The 20,785-nt window shown below is 28.7% G+C and overlaps 1 protein-coding gene across 2 annotated transcripts in view; it reads left to right on the top strand.

Moving 5' to 3' along the window:
- The window catches only part of LOC129985294 (homeobox protein unc-4 homolog), a 168,987-nt gene that overhangs the window by 18,643 nt on the left and 129,559 nt on the right, over positions 1–20,785 (top strand). The gene's annotated exons all lie outside the window — the stretch shown is intronic.

Genomic DNA, 20,785 nt, shown 5'->3' with positions numbered 1-20,785 from the left:
TCAGCTTCTATAATAAAATATTTTTTTATCTTAAAATATGAACTTATGTAATTCTTTTTTTTTAAACTTTATTTCAGCAGCGAATTATACAAAAAAGTATTACTTAGAATATTTAGAAAATGTATTCTATAAATTGACGGTAATTTAATCTGTAATCTTTGAAATGCAATTTTAATTATTAACAATTTTTTTCTTTCACCATCATTAATTCAGTTTTTATTTATTGAAGTTCTTAACATTAATTTATCGCAGAATATTTTTCGTATATTTTCTATTTTTCCATCCTAAAATTTAGTGAGGAAGTCAAGTCTTAACTAAACATAATTTTATCATTCTTTTTATTGGCTAAATTTTAAAGCTGTTTTTAGTGTCATAAGACATAAAATTCTTAGTAAAAAAAATCCGATTTTTTTAAAGTTCTAATCCGGTTGGGTCGAATTATAGCTATTTATCATAAATTATATATTTGCATAGACATTTAAGTACATATAAATATAACATATTTCTTTCAAAGAATTCTGCTCTCCACATTAATTTCGACAAAAATTTTAATTCAGCAATTCACATAGAGACTTATTTGTTAATATTTTATAAAATTAAAATCATATTGGAAGGTATATATAAATACAAATAAGAAAATTTAATCATATAAAAATACAACGTATTTCTACCAAAGCAGTCTGTTCTATACATTATTTATGACAAATATTTTTTAATTCCGTTATTCACCAAGAGAATCATTTGTTAATATTTTAAGAATAATAATAACTAATATTTTAAGAAGAAGTTAATATTTTAAGAAATTAAAATCATCTTGAAAGGTATTCACAGATTCATTTCGAGTATAGACAAATCACTCAAAAACAAGAGCATTAATTAAACAATTTATCATTTTTTCAAGAAATTTTTAATTGTAGTTTTAAGCAATTAAAAACTAAAATACTTATTATAAAATAGAAAGCGTTGTGTTTGCAATAATTTTTATCTCAAATATTTAAATGTTCAGTTTGTATTGTTTCGATTAAAGATTTTTAATTATTTATTCAGCCATAGAAATTATTCTTTGAATGAAAGAATTTCTGAATCCTCCCCTCTCTTCTCTACTCTATATATCGGATTATTCGGCACTGAAGTCATTCGAAAAATTCGATAAAGTAATGAGTTATCGGTTGCAAACTTTTCATTTTTGTTTATTTGCGATGCCTCGCTGCATGAGTCATTGACTGAAAGCAACACGATATACTGTTTAAGTTTTGATAGCATTCGACTTGATTGGATTGTATCTTCGATATTAAGCAATTTTCGTGCGATAGGAATGAAATTCCACAGAAGAAGTGAAACTAAAAGTTTATTGGATAAAAATAATTAGATTTCCAGATTATAAAAAAAATGTTAGTAGAAGATGCATGATAAATTTCATCTATAGAAAAATATATTTTAATGGGCTTAGTTATTCGAGGTATATCTATATCGGAAACCGATGAACACCTCTATCATCTCATGACTTAATTTGCATTAAAATATCATAAACGTGAACATGTGTTACTCACAAATATTTGAATGGTAATGCGTTTTATAATACAAGCATTAGAATGGTGCTAAGTATGCGAAATTATATTGACTCTGTTTTCCGGAAAAGGTCCATTAAAAGCACGTAAAGCGAGTTATGATTTGAGCATACAGGCGTAACAAATTGTTGGGATCATTTAAAGTTGAAGCATCTATTACTGAGTTTGGACAAAATAGAGGTGGTAGTAGAGGGCGTATCTTTACGGAAAATGACTGGTTTTTTGATGAGGTTACATGGTTGATGCCGTGTTTGCATAACTTTCTGGAAATAGTTGGTCTCGTTCTACAAATTTTTTGATAAAACGGTATTTCATTCCAATGTATTGGATAATATTAGTACGACAAAAATACTATAATTAAAATAAAACGTATAATGGGTAAAAATATTAGTCAGATAACTTCGAATAATAGATGATGGCTTTAAAGAAAACGAGTTTATAAAAAAAGTTTATTATAAAAATTGAGACTAGTTTATTTTAGATATTTGTTAACTATTTGCTTAAATATGTGTTTAGTTCTTTGATTGCTGCATGAACTGCAATCAAAATAACGTAGAAGTTAATCGTTTTTACGTCCATGTACTCTTGCATTATATTTAACAATGAGTATGGATAACTACAATCGTTATGTAACCGATATCGTTTGAAATCCTACAATTTTCAAACTTGATTTGCTTGTTTTTAAAACTCATATTATCAGCAGAAATAATAAAAAAAAGAGCAGTTAGTACAGCTACAAATAAAATTTAAATATAATGACTAGTTAGTTATGTCAATGAAAGGGAAAAATAAACAGAAAACTATTGAAACTTTATAAAGTTTTGCAAACTAAAATAATTGTGCATACAATAAAGAAAATTTTGATAAAATCAGAAACGAAGATGCAAGAAACAAAATCAGCATAATTTATCAATTAATCATTTCTGAAGTTTGGATTAAAAAAGCATATTGCTCCCACTATGCTACAACTTGATTTAAATAATTGAATAACATTTTTAAAAGAAAGAGTTAGTGAATATATATACATGCTTGAGAAAAACATCTTTTTCCAGTAAGCAATATTAGAATTCGAAAGTTACGAAATGTTTCCTAATGTCTTTATTCTAAAGGAAATTAGAATCATGTACTTTCATTTGTCCATATTTTTGGAGAAATTGATGAATTTTCTATGCAGATTGCTGTGAAATGTAGTTGGATGTTTCACAGAAAAAATACTTTGTCATCATGCAATTTTATTTTCGATTTGCTTCGCCAATTTCAAATACTGAAAAGATGGTTATCATTTTCCGTAGCCTAGCCTTTGTATCTATATTTTCCCTAAAAGAACATTAAATGCGCTTAATATTTTCTGCCTGGGAGCAAATGTTTCATCATGACTAATTTTAAATATCATTTTTAGACTTTAATTTTTTTTTTATCTCAAATATTATCATTACCAAGCAGAATAAATTTTGATCTTTTTTATTATTTTCACTTCACTAAAATGGAAGTCATTTTTACAAAGTATTTATAGTAAGTAACAAAACAAAAAAGCAATCCAAACAATATTTTTCTTCATGCAAGACTTCTAATCACAACTTTTAACTCAATATTAGAGTCAAAAGAAAATTTTAATTTATTTCTTGTCAATTTAAATTTGATGAAATATCCAGAGAGCCATTATTAAATATTCTGCATCGTTTTTTATAACAAATAAATATCAGTCGAAAAAATGATGAATTTCTGCTTTACGAATCATATTCAGAGGCCTTCATCCTATTTAGCAAAGAATAATCAATCAATTTGACATGTTCACCAAAACAATCTGGAAAACTTTCCCCTTTAGCGCTTTGCAAAGTTACATTCCTGTTCATAGAACAATCCACCTAATCAATATGTTAGGATTTTAACCAATATCATTATTATTTGAGTTTATCAAACAATTGCTAAATGTTCATTATGTATATGCTTGAATAAATATTTTAGTTTCGGAACAATTTGTTTTAAAATTTAAAGGAAAAAAAAAAACATATAAGATTTAGTAACAGTATAAATCGTTTTTGATACTTGTATGTATATTCGGACAAAAAAAAATTCTAAAAAGATATTCATATTTTTATAAAAATTTTATTCATCGTGTATAAGTCAGGATGTCATCCAATATTTTCTTTATAGTAGATGAATATAATGGACGGATTAACCCTTTATTTACCGGTGGTATTTAAAAGTACCATTTAAATCCGGCTTATATCTTCATAATATGACTATTTTTTCTGATGCTATTCAAAAGAACAAGAAGAATGTGATTCAGATAGCAAATAGTTAATATAAACTCGAAATAGAAATTAAAAATATTTAATTATTAATCAAACTAATTAAGATATTTCGATTAATTAAAAAAATTCTTGGATTCTCTTGGATTGATGTTGAAAAATTGATGTTAAATAAATAATGTAAATAAAGGATTGAAAGAAAAAGCAATTGCTGGAATATATTCTTCAAATTTAAGAAAAATTATTTTAAAATACGAAACATATTAATTTTTATAAAAAAAGGAAACTATTTTCAATGCTTTTATTTGCAATTATCTAAAAAAATTATTCTAAGACATTCGTATTTTATTTAGATTTTACTTCATCATACGTAAATTATAATGATATCCAATATTTTCTTTACAATGCGCATGATAACAAAAACTGATATTTCACTACGCATAAATAAAAAAATGAATTATCTTTAAAATAAATGGAAACATTGTTTATTTATAATAATGTTGTTCATTTTTTAAAGGAAAATTGCATTAAATCAACTGTCTCTTGGACACAGTAATATATCTTGAATGTAACATTGACGTTCTTCTATTTATTATATTATAGAATTTAACTCTAAATCTAATTTAAAAGACTGGATATAATAAATAAGTTCTGATACAAAAATTCAGTCGTAAAACTATAAAAAAATCTTGGAAATTATATATTTTTCAGTACGAATTAAAGCCAACATTGCATTTGAAAATTGACTCCCTCATCTGTATTTGAAATAAATAAGATAATTTAGTACTTGCTTTTACAAACATATACTTTTCAAAGAATTACCCGATGGATTTTATAAATCGAAAATTACTGATTATATACATTACAAAGATCAAAAAATGTTTGATTATATGCATCATAAAACTTAAAAATAATGGATTTTATCAAACGCATTATTTAAACAAATATCGAAAATATTTATTTGAAAAAATATAATTAAAACGCACAGAGTATTCCAAAAACTGAAATAGTAACTGCATTATAACAGTGTGCTTCCATAAAGAATATTTGGAAAGCTATAATTTCAACCCAATATACCTGCTTTTATAAATATATATTATTAACCACATTTCTCTTCCCAAAAACGCACTTTCCCATTTTGCTAATTTAAAATTCACCTAATCGAATTATCTTTTCCTGTCAATATATAAGATTTTAAATTATTCAAAGCCAGTTCCATAAGCTATTTTGCAAACTACAGGAGCAAAGGCTTCCAATCATTAATAATGAAATCAACCCATGTGCATATATGGTCACGAATGCGATAACATTCCAAATACACAATAGCACTGCGATGTCATTGAATATTTGTATTCTGGTATATGAAATCTAAACTTGGGTGTTACATTCGCTTTGATTATTGCGACTTAACGGGCAATAATTCATGGCAGAAACTTACCATTAGAGCTTAAAACTGCAGGACAAACTCTATCAGTCAGATTTCATAATTGATTCGTTCAGATTTCGAACTATAAACGAATGAGTTGAATATTTGAATCCCTTTTACGGACATAATGATATATTATATCTCAACCAGAACACAAATAATGCCATTTATTCATTCGAAATTAAAGTCAGCAATACATTTTTATTAGAATGGTAACGCGTTGGTTGTTTAAGACTTGTATATATATATATTTTATTTTCATATACTGTGAGATTACATGTCAGTCTTATGATTGACAGTTCCGAATAATAGCATCAAACCCGTTTGACAGATCTTAATGATGTATCTCTGAGTGTTTTTGGGGATATGTCCTTTGTCCATCAAAAAGCATTTCTTGTCTCGCTACAAAGGATTTTGGGGTCTGTGTTCCAACCAGACAGTTCCAATCAAATGATATTGAGGAAACCTACGAAATTGCATTAACTTTTTAATTGTCCCCAGCGGGTGGGGACCATTTAAATGGACAAATATTTCTGGAAAATTATGCTAATGTAATGATATTTCTGTTCTATTTAGCAGCAGGAAAGGTTTTGGATCCATAGAGTTAATGAATAATGCTTATTTAGCTAAAACGTTTCTTTGCAAATAATTAGCATTTCTCTAATATAGATTCAGTGAAAGCTTTGCATTCTCAATAATAGTAAATCCATTCTCAATGGAAAAAATGTGGTAATACTGCTCCTCAAAATGCTGAATTGTTATTATAGAAGCAAGTATCTTATTGTGAGCTCTATGACAGTAAAATTAGGGAAATGCGTTAAAATGGCATGAAGAGATCTATTCGCAAGAAAATAAACAGCGTAATTAAAAATTAAAAATTCAAGGACTAGTATATTTTTCTTGAATGACAAGTAAGATATATTGGGACCTACAGATACGGCGCATTTAATAAAATTCGAAAGTCCAATATTCATATTAGCACCTTTTCTGATTAATTCAACTAAATTTGCCATGGATAAATGAATAGAAATGTTTTAAAGCAGTCCCCCTTTTTTATTATCAAAGTTTCTATTAAATAAATATGATGAGTAATATATGCGCAACATAGGAAACAAATATATTAAATGAAATATTTTGAGAAAAGAAATTAGATTTTACTTCCTTTATGCTACATTTTAAAAGAAAAGAAAATTTAACTATAATAAGCATTTTAATTATTACTTACCAAGTTCCTGGATGGCTGTCATTTGAATTTTTCCCGAAAAGATATTGATTTACATTCAATTAAATATTTAATTAAAATATGATCTTATTGTGCAAACATCAATCATATCGTGTTCGAAGTCTGTTATCGATTTGGTCAAAGTGAGTCTTGGCTCACACAAGATTTTAATATGTTGTCAAAGTATGTATGATTGTAAGAGATCTAAGGGAGGGGAACGAAAGACAAAACTAAATGGAGTTATTTTGCAAATTTTTTCTCTTGATAAGATCAAACTTGGCTTAGTAATAAATAAACACCGCAAGAGAAATTGTAATTCATACATTGTCAATCAACGAAATTAAATTGCTATAAAATATTTGAATTAAAAAATATTTGCTGCAACTTCTTCTGATGTTATCTACCTTTGGATAATAAATACTTTTTGTCTTTTATAAAACCAAGGTTTTCTTATGAAAAAGGCTGTGGTTCAAGGATATTTAAGACTATATTATACTAACTCTGAAATTTACCATACAAGTAAACGCCATTTAAATTATTAAAACGGACATGTTTATATAAATTAAATAGATGAGTTTAGAAAATGAATTGATTGTAAAATTTTATAGCTTGTGATAAAATAATGAATGTGTTAGAAACTTATAAATATATAACATTAATATTTAATTTATAAATGTCATTTAAATATATAAAATTCATTTATTTTGAGAATAATACCCTTTCTTACCCTGCAAATTAAAACAATATTATTTTGTAAATTAAATAAATACCTTATAAATGCTAATTAAAATATAAAGTATTTATATATATTATGTAATTAATTTAATTATTAAGTTTATCATCGCATTTTAAATTAAATGGAGAAAACTTGTACTTTTTTTCCTAATTCATCTGTTAATCACGTATACAATCAGATGTGACCGCGAATTGATAAAAAATTCTAGTTAAGAAAGTCTAGATGGATTTATTAGATTATATGCATTAATTAGAAAAAAATTACCTTTTTTTTCCTTGATTACTTATTAGATAAGCATTATTGTTGTCTCGTAGGTACTTACATTCCTACAAGTTGCAGTGACGAGATGTTCAATTTCTCTAAATCATGGCATTCAAATTTGTTAAAACCACTCTGTTAAAGAAAGCATATTTCAACCCGAAAATGTGGTTTTTACTTGAAGAAATAGTTATGGCTTGAAATAAAATATGGCTCCTTAATTTTTGTAATTGTAAATAGCAAAATCGACAGATTCAATCAAAAACAGAAAACCGAAGAGAATTTTAATTCATTGTGAGGAAATGTTAAGTTAATGATTTAAAGTGTCTAGCTGATTGTATGCAAGTAATATGGATTTTTCTAAGTTTATTTTTAACTATGCAATATGGCAATGGAAATTGATATATGGCTACGACAACAAAATTATAAATCTTTATCAGATTTTGTTAAAATTCTGTCGAGAAATATAAAAATTATACCAAATGCATAATTTGCTCTCTTTTCTCAGCAACGAAGACAAACATAAAATGTCCTATATTATATAAATACAGGAAAGAATGGAAAAGCTAACGTCATCGCTGATTTTTTTAAAACATAATTTTAAAAATATGCAAGCATTTCAGCAGATTTTGCATTTTAAAAAACAGTTAAATGAGTAGGCAGATATTTGTACAAATGGAGTCTATATCTGACACTTCATAACTCATATTAAAATCAAGCGATTTAAATTTCTTGATGCAAATGCCCATCCTTGAGCCGTCAATTCCCCCCACCCCCACCCCTGAACTTTCAATTTCGCTGACTACAAACGCCTTTCGCACCTCCAAGCGAGATAAAAACAGAATGTTGTTAGCAGTAGGGTAGGGATCTCCGAACATCTAAACATCCAATTATGATTAGCATTCTCAATTTTTTTTATCATTTAATTCCAATTCTCTTTCCACTAATAACAAGTCGTGACAACATCCTTGACAAGTTGCTGACAACTGTATTACGTTGGTCGTCACTTTTCGCACGCGCGTCGTCCAGTAGCTGAGGCGAAACACTTAATCATCCTCCCTCCTTCCCTCCTCCAACCATTTCAGTTTTTACATACAGCAGATTTTTTTTTCCTTTTATTTTCTTTGTTTCACATTTATAGCGTCCCGTCATTGCAAAAGGGATAAAATTGGTTTGCAATAACATGTAACACTCTTTTGACAGGCCTAAATGCTGAGAAACTGAAAAATAAATTTCCCGTTATAAAGACCTGCATATGCCTTTATTCCTAAGATTTTTTTCAAAGAATTAAAGACATTTTATTATTTTCAAAAATAAAATTAATAATTAAGGACTTTATACAAGAACAAACAAGATTCTGTAATCAAAGAGGGAGATTTATCGAAAGAAATTTAAAGGAGATGCGCACATCTCTTCCGAAACATAATATCAAGATAATATTTTAAGTTTTATTTGTCTATCATTACTTTATTTTTATCTTATTTATTTTGCAGCGATAACGTGCATATAAAGATGTATTTAATGCCAATGGAACTCACTCATGTATCATTGGATTAAAACATTGGAAAATATTGTCGTAAAATACAAATTAAAACATTTTTTTTCTCGAATTTACTAACATTGAAGAAAAAATTGCACAGAAACAAAATAAATATGCTTGAAAATCTTACTGTATGAATTTTAAAGAAATTATAAAAAATTCTTTTGTATACCCCTTTAAAAATTGTTTGTAAAAAGGAGAGTTGATTGTCTTTTCATAGCCTAGGGACCCGTATTAGTCAGCCTGCTCCAAATTTATTCAGTAATGTGTTTCTAAATTATTGAGGCAAAATTTCAAAATTTTCATTGTTTTTTATTTCAAAATCTATTAAAAATTTTGAAGAAAAGAACCCTTTCTTAGTGATTTCTTACCTATCCAAGAACTAACTAAGAGTCTAATTTAGAAACTTAGTATCGGTCCATCCTATAGAGCTTTATGAAAGATATTTTCGTCATACTTGTCGCAGTCCACACTTAATATACCAGCCTACAAATATTATATCAAACACTTTTCTAAAGCAATTAGTATGCAAGAGCAGACTAGTATACAAATTAGAAGAGAAGAAAATTCCTAAAAAATTTTTGTCAATTTTTTTCTCTAGCTATCATTTACTCTACGGTTTCGTAATAGTATTTCAATATGGAGTCAGATGTTAGCAGATTCGAGTCAACCTTTCATTAAAGCGTCAGTCCTAATATGGAATTGAATTTATATAAAATCTGTTAGAACTTGTGGAACTAGTGTCCTGTTGTTAATGTGGCATGAAGGTAGTTTCATAGTGAAAAATTAAAAACATACTATCTCAAAAGTTTCGAAATGGTACGCCAAAGAAATCAGTACCCAGTTTTATTTTACTCTAATTCATAGAAACATTTTATTATACCATTAAATAAAATTATTATATTTTTAACATATATTAACATTTTTTGCTCGAAACTGAGTCATTTTATATCAATCTTTTTTATTATTCTCTTTCCTTCTTTTTCTTTTTTTTAGAAAAAATCTCTATTAAATGGTTTAATACTACTCTTCCCAAGTAATAAGGAGTCAACAGCGGCCTAGATATGCTATAATATGAAAACCAAAAATTGTCGGATATTTAAATAATGTTTTTAATTACATCCGTCAAAGATATATGTTATAAAAATATTATATATGGAGTACTTATACGATTTTTATATTCATTTATAGAACATTTTGTTTTTATTCCAGCTTTGCGTTCATTTTGCTTCTATTTTAAATTTCTTTTTGATTAACTTTTGAATGATTTAATTTCTGATATATTTAAATGTATTCACATAGAGAATATTTTTTCAATTTAAGAACAAATGCTTACAAATAAGATAATGATTTTTCATCAACGTATAAAATCTAAGCAAATTTGAAAAATATATAGTAATTTATTTCAATGCAAAACAGTGGCACTTTAAAACGATACCGAGAAAATCATTTATATGCAACCACGTGTCTTTTTTCCGCTTGACGAATTTACGCTGATAAATTTCAGTGACAATCAGAAAGTCTGTCTCAAAGTTTTTCCATTAAGTATTCTAATATAATTAGTTGCATAGTAAAAACACAATTCATGCATATTAATGATACTTTTACCTATGAAGGCAATTCAATCAAAATGTGGTTGCAGATTTGTTTCGCTTTTGAGAAAAAGTTATAATCCTTGTCAGAAAATGCAGTTACATTTTAGCGATAGTGATCTATTAATAAGTAAAAATTCATAACGCATATTTTGCTCCGTAGATTATTTAATAACTGGATTTTCCTAGTGTTTTTTTTTATTTTTTCTCTATTAGAGACTTCTTGTTCCGCCTAATGTATTGAGAGTATTTATTATTTTTTTTAAAAATTTATTGTCAAATTTCCGCTTTTTTATAAAAATGGAAGCGATAAAAATTGCAAAATCTGTTTTACAAAATCTTTCTAAAAGCAAAGCTGAATAAATGTATACTAAATAGTATGGTTAAAAGTTAACTATTTATTTTCTGCACAAACCATTTGTAATATGAAAACTAAAAATATTTCCAAATTAAAAGAAACTACTCTGTGCATAAATTATAAGAACAAGGAATTACTATTTTTTATATTTATTGTTTGCTATTTTCAATTAAATTTTTCGAATAATCATGGTACACTTAATACTATATAATTCAGGCTTTTATAGTGACTACACTTATTCACTGTCTTGCTGGTTTTCATCGGAGGCGAGAACCCAAACGAAATTCCACAAATCTTCCATGCACTTACAAATATATATTTATAAAAATTGGATACGAATAGACACAAAAAATACGAATGTGAAAGATACAAAATATGCAAACATGAATAAACACAAATAAATATATACATTATTCGTGTCTATCAAAAAACATATCAATATAAGATTACTTTTGTCATGAAACAAAATAATACTACATAGAATTGAAAATGAACAGCGGGTTTTCATGCATCATTTCACGCTTTTCTAGTTTCTAAAATTAGCACCGATAAATATCTATTAAATTTATTAAATCTTTATAATAAAAAATATTACTAAATTTATAAGTTTTGGGAAGTGAATCAATTTCTTCAAATATATTTCTTTTATTGTTTGAAACTAAAGGAATTTCTTCTCTAATCCTTACAACTCCTGCTAATATTATAGTTTCTCCTATAGCTACAAAAAATCTCTTCAAAAGAATTGTGCATTTAATAAAGTCCTTAAAATGATATTTAAATAGAGGAAAGAATGTAATGATTCTATATATTCATTATATTGCATCAAATATGCATTTAATTTAAGGAAAAAATACTTTCAGCTCATGGAGTTTGAATTCATATGTAATCATTTACAGATCTATCGTTTTAATTAAGAATACAGTATCTCTTGAAATAGATATTGATCTTGTGATAATTCATATAAGTGGTGACAAATCGTCAATTCGTCGAATTCTTTAATGTTAGGAAAAAAAATTGCTTCGGTTCTGAATATTTCATTAAACCTTATAAATAAATTTTTTTAACAAAACTTGTCTTTGTTAAGCTTAATAAAAAAATTATTTGACCTATTTTATTTTCCTTCAGCTATTTAGAATCGTAAGAATTCTATCATCCAAACATAGTATCAAGCTATTTAAAAAGTCGAAACAAAGCGTCACACAAGAAAGGAGTTTGAAAAATTTTCTTTTTAAGACCGATTTATCAAAAGTAGAATCTCAAATGCAGCTCATTACTGAAATAATCCATCAGAAAATAATTTGTGTGTGGCATTTGCTCTTACAGAATTCCACTGGATTTTTAAGGGAAAAGAAAACAAAGAAAAGGAAAAAGAAACGCTTCATGTTTAATTTGCAACAACAGCGAACACGAAGAAAAAGTTCAGTGTACGAACATTTTGTTCCAGCTGTCCAAACTTGAATAATACCTCTACCCAACGAACTTCTTCCTCATTGACCGCTAATTGAAAACCCAAACTTCAACGGTCCAATTCACACCTACATTAGCTGAGCAAGAAATCTAATTTGTTGTTTGGTATCCCCTTTCCTCTGGAGATAAGCATGACAATGTCTATTGTTTTTATCCAAAACGACAGGATGTTTCGAGTTCAATTCCACTATCGAGCGAGTGGACAGAATACAAATTTTATCGAGTGTCATCTTCTGTGAGCGTATAGTATTGGCATGGCGTCCCATTTATGAACCCATTCCCGCCATTGATTAGAAATTTAATTAGTTTTGATAAAGGGCGCAGTCGGAATATGTTTAGCCTTGATGCGTGACAGGGACCCGATAAAAGAGGACTAAAGTGGCACATGTAGATGATACAAAGCAGCTACACTGTTAAAATTAAACTGAACCGATCCTAAACAGAGCCAAAACGAAATATGCTAGGCAGTAACGAATTTCTAAGAAAAACCACAATGTCAACCACAACATTTCGTTTTTATTCTAAGAACAGAGCCCCATGTTAAGAGTTAAAAATGACCTCGAAAATTATAATATAATGCGATGAAAATCGTTTTCAAATTTAAAATATTAATAAGCAGAATGGATTTGAAATTCGAGTCCAGCCGAATTGTCATTCTTTTATAAATGGATTCATTTAACAAATTTTACTGTTTTTGAATTTTGATGACAGAGCCTTTAATATGATATAAGGATTTTGGACAGAAATACGATATTAAGTAGCTAATATTTAAAAAAAAACTTTATTACACCGATCCCAGCAATCTTTTTTCTTTTTGTAATTTTCCAAGCAATACAATAAGATTAATTAATTTTTTATGTGATTGACAGCTTTAATTAAAAACTTTAAAGCAATTTTCCTTTTCCTTCATTAATTCAGGAAAAGTCAGCTCAATGTTTTGCTGTCACATTTTGCAGTTATACAAGAATGAGACCAATTCAATACAAAGACGTAATTTTTGATGAAAATATTACAACCGATTTTTGACAGATAACTCATGTGAAAAGAAAATTATTTTCAATAATCTGTTCTTGATATTTCATCTGGATATTTATTTAAAGTCAGAAAGGAAATCAAAGAAAGAGACGCTGTATCTACTTTTCAAATACATTTGACACAGCGAAGCCGCAAATATTGAAACGCTTGATTCTGCATCAATAAAACCTTAAGATTTTTGTAAAACAGGAATTTTATCTTAATCCAAATAATTCCTAATATTAATGTGTTATAAAATAAAAACCTGCAAACGTTCATATTTTTAAAAAATTTCATTAACGAAGCAAAAGTTAATAAGAAATAATTTATGTTTCACAAAGTTACGTATCTTTTTGGGCTCTCAGCATTAGAAAAAGTAATAATAATAAGTATCTTATGCTTGGTTTTTGTATATTTTAAGTTTACGATTTTATTGTTTACCCATATTTTTCATGAAATTTAAAAGAGAAGAAAGATAATTTGATACAGAAAATGGGTTTCCAACAAACTCTTCAACTACTAGACCAGAAAATGAAATATGTATATTAATAGGAGATGAAACTCCGGATATTTTATGCTTTAAAATGCCGGTTTCTTTTTCCAGTTGCAATTAAATCACAGCCACCTATGTGATGATAATGCTAAATTTTTAATCTTTTATATTTTCTAGATTTTTAGATTAGACTTTTTCCTCTTCTTATAAAGAGAGTAAAAGTCTAATCTAAAAATTAGTTGGAACTAAAAAAAACTATTTAGAATTAAAAAATTCAAAGGCCTCGTTTGAGAAATTTTCAATATATTAAATTCAAGCATAACAGAAAAAAAAATTGAATATTCGAGTATGAGTAGGTTTCTGAAAACCAGATCCATGCAGCAATTTACTAAGTGCCCTGAATGATACACACGAAGCAAAAAAAAAAAAAAAAGTATGCAAACGAAGAAGCCATGAGATCAAATAACCCTTTTTGAATGGCAGTAATCTCATGGTGCGCTGCACACTCTTAAAATAACGAAAAGGGAATAAAAAAAATTAAAACAGGAAGCAATAGTTTTAGTTAAGAGCATAAAAAGTATCTTTTAGCTTCAATTTCGTTTTACATTAAAAAGAATCATTGCCTCTTTTTGTTCTTGAGAAGTATTTTTTCTCCGCCGCTTTGCCTTGAATTATTTAATAGTGTTTCAATTCGGTTGGTGCGCAATGCTTGGCTACACACCAATGCCCACATGACAACTGAAACTCAAGCAACTCAAACTCCAGAAGACGGAGTAACAAATCGAGTTTTACGCCGATCCTTAAAACGAATGTCGAAGATTCTGTGTAGCACTGTCAGAGGAACACGCTGCAAGTGACGGTTTTCTTGAAGGGTGGCGTTTATTGTGTAACTTCGTAGATGTCAGGAGTCTTTGTTTTAGTTATCGCTCGTAAAGTGATTATCCGCGATGGTGTCTCGGAGATAACATCTCTCCTTTTCTTTAAAACGAGCGGCTGGCTACTTTTTGTTTTGTCTTTTGTTGTTTGTCTTGTTGGTTTCAATAAACAGTTTGGAGGAGTCGAGAGTTGACTTAAAATTTAACGATTCACTTATCATCTCCGGTCGGTGTCACATCAGTCGCGGCATCTGCACGAGATAAAAGTGGGGATTAAATTGAGTTTTTAGGTGCGTTTTTAAGGGCCGTAAATTATCGGAGGAACAATGCAGGCTTAAAGGGTTTTCTTTGCTTATTGTTTGAATAGGTTACTTTGTAGAGCTAAGGTGCCGAAAAACAGCTGTTGATTTCAAGATTTTTCAACCCTTTTTTAAGAGCAGTGCAGATGATGTCATTTCCTTGTGAATGGGTTGGTACTACAATCTCCATAAAAATTAGAATTAAAATCACGTTAATCATATCGGCCTCCACGGTATTATTTGTTGTTTCTGTTGTCGTTTTAACTTCCCCTGTTATTATAGTACCAAATATGTGATGGTTCGTTTACTAAGGATAGGCAAAAATCCTCTAAAAGACCTTCACTCCCAATGATTTAAAATAAGAAAGCCTATTTCTGTGAGTGTATAGTTCAACTCTAAAATATTAATTTTATGAGATATTTTGGCGATTTCTACTACCTGTAATTTGATCTACAAAATATGAATATTTTATATGAAAAATTTACACACACACACACACACACACACACACACACACACACACACACACACACACACACACACACACACACACACACACACACACACACTTTATAAATTATATCTTAAAGTGAGGAAAAAATACGCTAAAGCAAGATTTTATGATCTTACTTAAAGCTTTTAATAGTTTAATATTAATAAGGTATTAATTCTACATAATTATAGACATCAGCAGCTGTTTCTCAGATTAAAAGGCGATTCGCATTATTCAATTAATAAAAAAATTATTTTACAAATCATTGTACCTCTTTAAACTTCAATAAAAATCAAAAAATGAAAGAAACCAATGCATTTTATTAAATAATGTGGTTGTGAAAGTTCAATTTGTCTTATCGTTTCAAAGATATAAAAGACAAGATAATGAGGCCTAACTTAGTGTTTTACAATATATTTTGTATAAAGTAGATGTATAATTAACAATTTAAATTTGTTTTCATATTACAAGAAATGCATCCAGTTACTCAGAGATTCAGCGATAACTTGAAGATTCTATAACGACTGATAACAACACCTCTATTAATCAATATATATTTATAATAATATAAATAATTACAAATGATGGTGGTAGAAGAGCATCATTATCATGTCATATCCAATAAAAACTATTAAACAATACATTTTAACCTACAAAAAGTAATTAGTAAAACTTTAAGATGTAGTAAATGAATATAAAGGAAATTATTATATTAATAAGATGACAATCGTGTTGATAAAATTTTTTTTAGGCAAACACTTCTTAGTAAAGAAACATATAACGTAATATGTTTGTATATAAATATGTATAAACATATTAAGTCTTTTATGCGTATGTATGGAAAACGTAGCTACCTAAATATAATGGAAATTAGCAATATTTTCTCCGTGAGCTTTTATCTTTTATGCTACTTACAGAAAAACTTCCCATATCAATCATAGAGACTGTAAAAAAAAATGAAATAATAAAGAAAAATGAAAAGGATGAGACAAAAGATTGAAATAACTAAATCAATTTGGCGTTTGAAATCAACGGGTTGTGATATTCTCGAATCGTGTTCGGTCATACGCATCGTGGGATCGTAATGGATTGAGAAGGGAAGTGAAGAGAAAGGATGTGGATTATGGATTGGTTCGAAGGGAAATATACAAAAAAAGAAACCGAATTACTCTTTTTTTTTTTTTTTAATAAACAGGGGGGGGGGGAATTTGAATTCTGTTTTCGCCTCTGCATGAAAATAAATATAATAATCTATATTCTAAATGACTTTTGTCGCTTTTTTTCATAAAACATTTTCAGTTTGAAAATTGATTTGTCTTTATGTGGATTTAAAATAGATAATGTTTTGAATAAATGAATTTATTTCAACGTGTGTAATGAATTTAGAATTCATATCTGCATTAAGCCGTTGAGATAGTCTTATAGTTACGGCTTAGTAAATAAAGTGATTTTTACCTTTTTCCGATTACTATATTTTTAATAAAGATGTATCGAGAATATATAAAGTTATTGTAGCATACACAGTATATTAGATCCATATCCCGTAATATTTTCAGATGAATTATAGCTAGGAAATTTTTTTTCCATTTATAGCAGCTTTTTCTAGCATTACTTCATAGCACTAGCATAACTTCCTTGTTATGTATTAAAACAGATTAAAGTATATTTCAATGCTTTTCATCTAAATGCATTTCAATGCTCAATAAATATTTTAATATTGTGCAAATACTGGAAAACTTCTTACTATTGTATAAGTTAAGGGGAAAATGTATTTTCATCATACGAAATATAATTTAAAAATTCTTTGCTCCGACATTCTTTGTCCGCTTGACATATTTTAATATATCATACTAATATCTCTAAGTTATTATTCTAGAAATAAAGTGAATGTTTATCTTTAAATGATAAGTGAGCTTTCTCGATCAGTAGTCATAAGTTGAGCATTGTGCAACAACTATCCTTAGTTATTTATTTTATTGCTATTTTTATGTTCTCTTTCATTAAGAAAATATTAAACATGACATTTAATATTTAAGACATCTGAAAACTAAACATATTAATTCTAGCTTTACGGATTAGCGTTTCTACTACAGACAAATTTGGGTTTGGTTTTTTTGAAAAATTGAAAAGTATTTATATTTACTCTTAAAAGTATTTTAGGATATAATATAATGTGACTTGTATGGAATAATATAACAGTTAATTCATGCAAGAACAAATAGTTAAGAGAAAAATGTATAAGATATTGACGGATAGAGTTCCTGAAAAAAAAAGAAAAAGGGCATTAATAAATATAGTAATTAAAATAAACTTAAGATGAATCACAAGAATTTATTTTGGTATAAAGGTTCAAAAAGTCTTGACACATCTGATAGTAGCTTTATTATACCGGTTAGTTTCAGTATAAAGACATGTAGGTATAAATCAGGTATAGAAAATGAATTAAAACAACTTCAAAAAAAGTTGTATGGGCTTACAACATGCAACAGTAAATGAATGTGTTTTACAATATGAGCCCTCGTAATCTTTTGGACTTATTTTTCAAAATTATGAAAGGGTACGGTTGAAAGCGAAATCAAATACTACATGGAGCTCGATGACATCCCTAATCATACGATATCCATCTACGACACAGTGCTTAGGATTTAATCGATATCTCTTTGAGCAACAATATCGATGCCATCATTTCTAATCCCAGAAAATGATACCCTTCGTAACTCTCATGTGCTTAGGAGTGTAATGCCGGATTAAGTGATACACAAATCCGGTTATCAATGAAGATCAATGTACTTGATACACACCCTTGATCTTTGGCACGTGGACAGCCCTTTTGATATGGTTGTGAGTTGGAGATCGAATCCCGATGGTATGGTTAAAAAGAAAGTGAAGTACTAACTTTAAAGCTCCGACTCCTTTCCTCTCTGACTATTGACGAAGTTCTTTTTTTTTTATTGCATTGTTTGAAAGGGATTCACCGATGCGTGAAGTTGGTAGTGTTATGAATGGCGTTGGAAGTAGGGGACTCAATTGGTATTGTAGGTTTTTGGACACCGATGGTGTAGAAAAGCCTTGTTAACCGCTGGGCATCAATAAAATATGTTCGGTGGAACTGCTGTTACTCTTGCGAATGTCTTGTTCGCGCATTGTTATTGAATGTATGATACGGTTGTTTTAACCGTCTAAAGAGGAAATAAAAATTCAAATAAGAATGTTATTTTAAAATTGCTTTTCTTTTTTCTGCAAACATTAAAAAGCAAACTGTAACCAGTTTCAAGATAGGAATAAATGATACTTCCACAGAAGGTTTTCTTTTCTTTTCTTTTTCTTAGAATCAATAACAAGAATCCTGAAGTGGCAGCTTCTTTTGTAGATAATTGAGGAATAAATGCTTCTATTTCATTTTTTATTTTTAAAGTGATATTGATGAATTCTGAGATTTTATAGTAAATATATTTAAAAGTTGTTGCTGTTGTTGCTTATGGCATTTGCCATGGACAAGCCCGCTGTTACGAAGACAGCGATTTAAGCTGGTGGGGGAGCGTCTCTTGTTTTTGTAGGAGCGCCGACTAGGACCAATAGTACGACTTTTATACTCACGCATCACTCATTCGCTTTCACAACCCCTTTTTACAGGAGAGCACATTCACACATCTCGCAGATAGAACAATGGAAGAACAACCATGCCCAAACCGGGACTCAAACGCAGAACGCCCAGATCACGGGGAAGACGCGCTACCCCTCTGCCAGTACCCCGGCATACTTAAAAGTAAATGAATCATACATCATTTAAATCATTCAAGGTTACGACGCTTTAAAAATGATATTAGAGTGGCAAAAGCTGAAAATGGTAGAATACTCTATTTTTAAAGAAAAGAAAGTCATCCTAATAATTTCTAATATAATAAACATATTAGCTACCTTTCTTTTTTAAAAAAAGGAATCCTGCATCTGGAGGGGATATATTGTTTAAAATTAAGCGTAGAAAATATAAAATTTAAGTAAAACTAGCGGGAAGGGTCTTTCCCAAAATTTTCTCCCATATCCTCTAAAGGTGTTATCCCAGAGAGCGCCTTGCTCTCTGCTTTCTTTCATAGCTTTGGAGTACATAGTTACGAAATATTAATCTTTGGCGTGAGTTTAGCATTTTTACAAAATCCTTCATGTCATCCTTGGCGGTTTATTTGGCAATGGATCCCTGGCATGCATTAATAGCATCCGAAAAATCGAATTTATGTCTTAGATGCGTTTTTCCCAACCGATCGGAACAAAAATTTGATACAAAACTACGCATGTAGTCAGTCACAAAATCCCATACCAAATTTGATATATTTAATTCACCGTGTCTTTGAGCTATCGCGTTTATATATTTCTAAAAATACAGGTCAAGAGACGGTCAATCTCTTGGTGAATTTGACTTAAAATTTGACAGGCGTCTAGACTATAGGTGTTAATTCAGTGTATCGAATTTTATCTATCTAGCCTTCTTCGTTTTCTAGTTATCGTGTTAAATTATATTCGAACAACCGGACAGGCAGATTTCCTCTGAATAGAATGTGTTCAAAATGTGATAGATATCTACAAATTTGGTGTCAATTTCGTATACTAAATTCCACCTGTCTAGCTCGGAGCGTTTTTGAGTTATTTTTGTAACAGACAGACAAATGGAGTCTAAAACGTGAAGGTTCATCAAAATCTCGAGTTCGAATTTTTTATGATTACTATACTTTTTCTATACTTCGTATAAGAGAAAGTAAAAATTCCTTATTTATCACAAAATATATTATCATCAAATATTATCTACTACTACTACAATAAAATGAATGATAAAAAATATGTTCAATTCATATTTATTTCATCTTTGGCTATATAAATACTATTGATAAACTTAAATTGCTGCAATGTAGCTTTAAGCTTGGAAACAAAATCACTGTTTTACTCTGGAATACAAATAATAAAAAGCAGACCAAGTAACAAAATCTGTCATTTTAAGAAATGTAAATCGTAAATAGAGTTTAAATTCTCTGGAGGAAATAATTTATGAATTTTACTTAAAACAATTTGCTGCTGAAATTCTTTCTCAACTCCAACCAATATTATCATTTAAGTGTACTTGAGGACATCTCACTGATAAATCTTTCAACACACACATCATCGAGCTTCGAAAATAATGTAAACACGTTCACTTTTTTCCA

The sequence above is a fragment of the Argiope bruennichi genome, chromosome 9 (assembly GCF_947563725.1).
Source record: "Argiope bruennichi chromosome 9, qqArgBrue1.1, whole genome shotgun sequence".
Classification (NCBI taxonomy): domain Eukaryota; kingdom Metazoa; phylum Arthropoda; class Arachnida; order Araneae; family Araneidae; genus Argiope; species Argiope bruennichi.
Note: the sequence above shows the minus strand (reverse complement) of the source record. Positions and strands in the feature narration are given on the sequence as shown.